This window comes from Nomia melanderi, chromosome 5 (genome assembly GCF_051020985.1).
Source record: "Nomia melanderi isolate GNS246 chromosome 5, iyNomMela1, whole genome shotgun sequence".
NCBI classification, from domain to species: domain Eukaryota; kingdom Metazoa; phylum Arthropoda; class Insecta; order Hymenoptera; family Halictidae; genus Nomia; species Nomia melanderi.
This window is the reverse complement of record NC_135003.1, coordinates 7815251-7822787: the sequence shown is the minus strand read 5'-3', so window position 1 is coordinate 7822787 and position 7537 is coordinate 7815251. Positions and strand designations below refer to the sequence as shown.

The following is a 7537-nucleotide window of genomic DNA, read 5'->3' as shown; positions in this document are numbered from 1 at the left end:
TTCGCTTAGCTCAGCCCTGGATGCGGTTGGAGTTTCAAGTAAACATCCGGTCGGGCCACTTCCTCCCAGGAGCGAAACTCCCCGGCATATCTGATTTTCTAACCGATCCTGGTCCAATAACTTTTACCCTACCAAAGCTGTGTCCCCCGCGCGCACTGCTCCTTCTCCCCTCCCCCTGCCATCCAGCTGCTCTTGAATTATTACTGGGATACGCGTTCCACCCCCACCTACCTCCCGGCCAATAATCTGCAACGAAACTTCGAAAGTCTATTTATTATTCCCGATGGTTTTACCACGATCGAGCTCCGGGCACGTCGCTGCCGTCGGCTTGTCGCTGTAGCTTCGTGATCGAGATTTATGTAGAGACTCACCGGCTGGAAATATTTTTCTAGTTAGCGGAAGTCCTGGCTGATTCGCCCGGTTTAAATCCAATCAATGCTTGCTGCAGTCCGGCACTGAGATCGATGGGTACCTTTCGAGAATTACTTTGTCGCGTGTTCTAAGAATTGAGATTGTTGATCTTTGGTAATATTATTTTATACGGTTCCCTTTTGGTATTATGAATATGAAATGATTGTACTAGTAATCCTTAAATGGACTTCAACAGTAAATTATAATATCATGATACTATCATAATCATTTGACGTAATTGTTCTTCCAAAGAAACAGAGTTCAGAAGAGAAAATAACAAAAATTTATACTTGGTACCACGATAGATGCAAACCCATCGTCGTATAAAATTTTATTGAAACTCGAAATAACCTCTGCCAACGTTCTCGGACACAGTATGAATTGCGCGGACGTGTCAGCTAACATTCCGTTCCGGCGCGCTGTCCCGCAGGAGTCGAAACACGTCGGCGTTACGTCAGTGGTCCAGCGGCCCCGCACTTTTGCTTGGTCCACGGCTGAAATAATAGTAACTGTTATTATCTATTTAACCGGGGCGGTCGGCGAACAATTTAGCGGCGAATGGATTATCCGGGGAAGAGGACTGCCGCCCCGGCGGCGTTGTGCGCGCCGAGCGAACCGTGCACTTTACAACGGCGCGCGGCCCAGCGGCCGCGCCAATGACAATTTTAATGCGCGCATTCATCACGAGTACCCGCACACGGCATCGTGGAAGTCGCGTGAACGCGGCCCACCGGCAATGGAATAAATTTGGCGAACTCTGATGCGGCATAAACGGCACCCCTCCTCCGCCAGCCCGTCCCACCGATGACCGGATGGCCACCGTTTAAACCGGCAGCATTATTCACGATTCACCCTTTTGCCCGTTCCCAACCCTCGCCACCGCCATTTTTGCCGCCCCCAACAAATTTACGCGAATTCACACCGGTTGCTGCCCAACACCCTCGAAAATGTAGGCTGGAACGTCTATTACCGCCGCCGGACCAAGTGCCGGCCTCACAAAGTATGCCAATGGCGCTTTCGGGAAAAGGGGAAAGAATCGAGTTAACTCGATCTCGTCCGACGAGTCGAAATTTTGATCATTACAGAGGGATTCGGGAGGGATTGGGGAGCTGGTAGGCGATAGGGTAAGCGAAAGTGTAGAGAAATGGATCGATGTTATTATAGTATTTCATATTGAAGTTGTATATTTTGTACACTTTTAACCCTTTGAACTCTGTAGGCTCCAATATTGCACCAGTTATAATGTTAAATATTTTAATGAATCTTAAACAAACTACTCTAAAATTATTCGATTTTCCACACATCCAAATTTTGTACTAAGAAGGAAAATAAAAGATCGAAGAAATGTTATAGCATTTCTCGTTTTTGCTAGGAATACTATAAAAATTAGTTGCAGTTGCTGATAGATTACAAAACAACCTGGAGTGCTAAGGGTTAATATTCCACCAAGTATGACAGATATGTGGAAGAATGTTTATGAAACTATTGTCAAGCTACTGTTGAATGATTTGTCAAAGTCAAAAGACATGCAGGTAATCTTTCTTAGAGTCAACGACAGTAGAAAAATGTTTCAGGAATCTTGTCTTGTAAAGGTTCAAAGCCCGAAATGCGTCTATGAAAGTAGGACTATCGACCGCAGCTACAATTAGCAAGGTGTACGTACAGGTACAGCTTCAGCTGCGTAGGGATCGGGACAATAGACGAAGCACTGCTTAAATTCATCAAGGTATTGCGCGCGCCAGTTTCTGCTAGGTGGCGGAACGGAATGCGGAGCCTACGAAGATTCGATTAGCGTTTCGGTGCTGATGCGCCGGTAATTAACGTGCAGTCGACGCGTACACAGAAACCCGCGGCCTGTGGCGGCTCGAGACGCATATACTTACGCTCGACGCTAATGAGGGCGATTAAAGTCACTAAAATCGGACCGCCCGGACCCTGTTTCGTGCCGCGTTGGAGAGAAATTCTAACCGGCGGAAAAGTGTGCTCTGGAACGGGTTACGGGACTGAAGAAAACTTTCGCGATTTGGATTACCTCTGTTCTCGGGTTTATCGGCGCGAAGGCGGCCGCTTTGTTAGCGAAACGGTAATGCGGCTAAATTGCGCGCGCGGAACGTCTACGCATCCCACGTTGATACTAGGGATTTTCTCAAGTTCAACGTCCGCGAACGCTTCGTTCCTACGAAACGAGTGTTCACCGTGATGAAGAGAATATCCGACTGTGTTGAATGTTTTGTGGAGTTTTCCGTTTCTTAGGGATCACGCAAAGTAGTTATGAATAATGTAATTGCTTATAGCGATAGGAAAAAATTCGTTAATTTCTTCAGTTTTAAAGAAGACGTAAAGTGATTGCCGCAGTTTCTCTTTTGATGTAGGCGTAAAGGAAATAAGGAGATTAACTTTTTTAAGTGAAAGAAATTTCGGAATTAGGAAATAGCAGACTTTATGATGGTAAATGAGGAGTCTGTGCAGAGTGTATACATGTTATTACTGTTATAAATTACTATTTATTGCCTCGGATAATATTTACTTAATGGATGTGAATACTGCTCGAAGGAAAGGAAGAAGTGTAATAAAAATATGTGCAAGTCACGGAATCTATTAGATTTTGTCGTTAAAACGTACGTGATCTACAGTAGATAAGATTTATTAATTCATAAATTAGTCGTAAATGCGAGTATATGTTCGTTTCATTGAATCCATTACGGATTTAAGACTCAATATTATATTCTCCTATAACGGACTATACGATTCCAATCTGGAAGGAGCCATAAATTTTTCAAACTGTTCCGGTGCGACCCAGCCCATTTAAATATCAGTAACAGGAAACCAATCTACTCCATTCGGCTGCCGGAAATTACCTGCGCCAGTTGCCAGTTCCCGTTAGGTCTAGTCTGATCGGTTAGAAAAAATAAATGCTCTCCCTCTTTGCGACCGGTCACGTTTCAAGACCGGCGAACTGATTAAAGGTTTCTGTAAATTTCCTGATCATCGATGAAATGATTTAATTTCGAAGCCAGTATCTCGATGTTTCTTTCCAGCAAGAAAAGTTTTAATCGATATAATTAAAATCGTCTGGTGATGAAATCTAAATTTTTCGTTTTCACGCGATCAACCTTGGAAATAAGTTCACGTGGTAAGCCAGGCTTAATATAAACGAAAAGAGAAACACGAGGTAAAGTAGATTCAAAATTTGAGGTGGAGAAAAGACGAGACAAAATTTCCGAGATACATCTCGTATAATCTTTTTCGATGTTGCAACGTGTAACATTTTTGTTGACAGTCCGAAGCGATCTTGGACGAGATGATTTCTTTCTCCCGACAAATATATGTTTCTATATATTTGTCAGGATAATAAATGAATGTTTTTTTTCAAGCCGTACCGGTCCATTGAAACGTTCCTTTTTTGGCATTCCCAAGAAATTCCATGTAAAAATCAAAGTAAATTGATCTCAATGAAAAATCAAACTTCACTACGACGTTCATTTTCCCTCTTATTTACATAAAACTGAATAAACTTCACGACCGCACCAAACGGCGGCGAATCGTAAAGATTTAGAGCTACAGAACTGTTTAGAACACTTTATAGGGGTTGGCAGAGGGGGCGGAAGGCGAAAGTATAAATGTCAGCGAACCCAGCGATCGGGACATTCGATCCGGCGCAGACGTATGCCCATATCCCATCGGATCTGCTGATCCCAGGGGCCAATAATGCACCGCGGTCGGCGAAATCTTTACCTCTTATTATGCGAAATTGAAACGTGTTTATGGAAAACGATTCTCGTAAATACGGAGCAACACGGCACCGCAGGTAAACCGATCGTCTGATATTTCACAGAAATTAAGTACCCTGCAGCGATCCCTATACACGTGATCTCTTTACGTAAGGTATACTCGAAACGCTGAGTTAAAGCTGAAATTGATTCTCTAATAGTTAAATATTTACTACATGTTTGCAGGTTTGAGATTCGCACGATAAAACCTGAATAATGCATAGAATCCGTTATTTCACCAATTATTAAACCAATTTAACGATAACATGTTATGTTCAAAATTATTTCTGTCAAACTCACCACAGTACATTTTATAACTGCAATTTATCGATAAATATAAAAGTACTGCATCCTCTAGCAATAACAAATTTCGATTGAATCACGTTGCACAGGGAAAATCGAAGAATTAAACGACAGAACCTTCAACCAAATTTCATTATCGTTCAGTTTCTGCGTTTCGAACGTACAAACCCCACGGTAACGAGAAAACATTAGCCGCGCAGGGACAAATTGTCGTGCGCTCGAAACGACGAGGGTGGTCGAGATGTATCGACTCTGCCCCCGCGATATTCCAAACCCGTAACAGCGTAAATCACTTAATGCGAGGATCGAGTGCCGCGTAGAGTATTTCTGCCCTGAAATTAAGCGATCCGTGGGGTCGGGAGGCCGAAGGGGTTGGTCACCGATACGAAGTCGGGTATTACCGTCACAATGAGATTCCGTCGCGGCGCCGGAAGCCGTCGGGACGCCGCGACACGCAACCCCCGCGGAAACAAAGCGCGACGATCTTGGTTATTTCGTGCCTAAATGCGGGCCCTCGCCGAGATGTTTCAATGCGGACGACATAATGGGTCGCCTAGCATGTGGTACTATCGCAAGGCCAGAAGGTAATAACTCATTGTCCATTGCTCCGCGACTCTGCAAGTCAGGTACTGATGATTTCCTTCCGGTGCCTGTAGCCCTACCCCTCGCCCCTGCCGCCAGCTCTTGCCATCGTCCGCCACTGCCTAACCCCCGTCGGAGTCTCGCGTAGGAACGCCTAGTACTGATGGCTATTGCGTACAGGCTGCCCCTGCCGAGGCTGATGTACCAATCCGAATGATTTACCGAAGGGAGCGTTACGTCATCGCCGGATAAATTACTTAGCCTTCGGTCAACGGTAATTTGAATCGATGCCCCTCGGGCTCTTCTAGACACGAATTATGGTCGTCTTCGAGGATCCGCGATCACGGCTCAGGGATTAGGCGCTGTCGAATCTAGGACGGTTAATTAATGCACCGTAACTGTAAATAACAGCGTTGTTCCTTTGTCTTATCTATTATACCTATATATACATTTTCAAAACGCGTGACCAAAATACCTCAATATCCACTAGACCGCTTTATCTAAGACTACAAGGGCTTGTTTTAGACACAAATGTCTAAGAACCTTGGAAGACTTTTGTTGCCTCCATATCTCAATCTTTATTTTACAGGCGCAGAACAAGCGGATTTCATAGGCAAAAATGAAACTGCAGCTCTCCACCGCAAAATTTCTAACGTTCAGACCCACAGACGCATCACTTTAACAAGCAACCGCCGGGAAATGAATAAATCACCCAGCAAATTTACTTCTTCCGAGAAAAACGGCGATCATTCATCGCGCGGGGTGGCCACCGGCTTCGCCACCCTCGCGAACTTATCGGCACGATAAATTCTTGGAAATCCACGAAACTCGGTCGTATCCTGTCAATCGGTCCTTCATGATCACGAGCGGGCCCGAGTGAATTGTGTAAATGGAAAAGTTTTATCAGCGCCGCGATCAACGTAACGATCCAACTTCGTGACGAAGAACTCGGCGGAGAGCAGCCCTCAGCGCGCGTCGTGCCGACTACAGCCAACAACACCGGCTCGCGGCTGGTTGCCGGTGTTCCCGCTATAAATTCGCATCGACTGACTCCACAGCGGGCAGATAATCCATCAAAAGTCGCTCTAACAATTCGCGTGGCGGTCTCTAGGCCGGCTGACTCGGTGAGTCCTCGGGAACGACGTCTTTGCGGCGCTGTCGTTGTCGTCGCCGTCTTCCACCCAGCGACGACGATGCTATCCGCCGACGTGAAGTGTCGGATGATTGAACGCCGGGGCTTAAAACCTGGAATCACTCGAACGGGGGAGCTAAAAGGATTTCGATAGAGGCATCCACTGTCGGGGAAAATGCCGGGGAACGAAAAAAAAACACACACAGACACGGGCTGTGGATGGATACATAGACAGGGGGGTTGAAGGAGAGAGAAAATAGAGGAAACCGCCACGACGAGCGGGCAAGGAAAAGAAAAGAGGGAAAAGGTGAAGGAGGGAAGGGAGATGGGGACGAAAGGATGACGATAGAACACCGCGTCTCTCTTTTACCGCGGCCTCGTCTCTGAAAATGCAGATGTTCCAGCGGCATCGGCTTCCATCGAGCCTTCCCTCGCCTTCTGCTACGTTACCACCGACGGCGCATTTGACAGGAATACGCAATAATCTCTGCTAGCAGTATATGGTGGCGCCTGTTGAGCATTCATCATACCTGTCGATTTCTACGGCGCATCTATCTAGACACCTTCGCTTCCCGCTCTAAATTATCGTGTCTGTTCGCGCGCGCATCTACACAGACGTGAGGAGCCTAACTGTACAGTGCCGTGCAAAAATTCTGAGAGCTTTGCGGTTGGGGGATGCAGAATCGATCAGAAGTTGTGGCATTTACAGAAGAGCGTCAACGGTGGCGGAAATTGATGATGGTAGTAATTAGATCGAGAATTTTTGTATAGATTAAGATAGTTTTGAAGTCGTTTGTGAAAATTGAAATTGAAGAAATGTTTCTTTATATTGTTAGAAATTTGTTTTCATCATTTCCTTTATGATTTATGATATATTAAAGAATTAATATTTTGCGATATTCTGTTGCGAGGAGGAAGAATCTTTCTTTTTAAAATGTAAATATTATGCCGGTGACACGGTTGCCAATTTTATTAAGGTGAAAGCTCATTTTTAGCGTGATTCATTGTTCTTGAGTGTTTAATTTCGGTTGATTCTGTTTGAATCAGCCTCTAGCCCGACGTGCGTATACTATATACATCACGGGGCGATGATACAACGTGGGTGCCAACCACCGGTGAAAATATACTGTAGATCGCGCGCGTTTCCCTGGCGCACAATGTATCGGCCGAGTGAGAAACGCAAGCGTCGACGCTCCCCTCCTTTTGTTTCCATTTGCCGGTATATTTCATCGGCTTCCACATGGACGACGTACTTCCAATCGTTCTACTGATTTAAGTGCGCGCGTTTTAGAGCCTTAAAAACCGGAATATACGACGGACCAGCTTTTTTGTGCCAGCG

General features: G+C 45.4%; 1 long non-coding RNA gene across 1 annotated transcript in view; it reads right to left on the bottom strand.

The window, feature by feature from the left end:
- Nucleotides 1–757: 757 nt before the first annotated feature.
- Nucleotides 758–7537, bottom strand: part of LOC143174567 (uncharacterized) — a 63053-nt gene continuing 56273 nt past the window's right edge. The window contains exon 5 of the long non-coding RNA XR_012998718.1: nucleotides 758–905. This is a non-coding gene — a long non-coding RNA (uncharacterized LOC143174567). The remainder of the gene's footprint in view (nucleotides 906–7537) is intronic.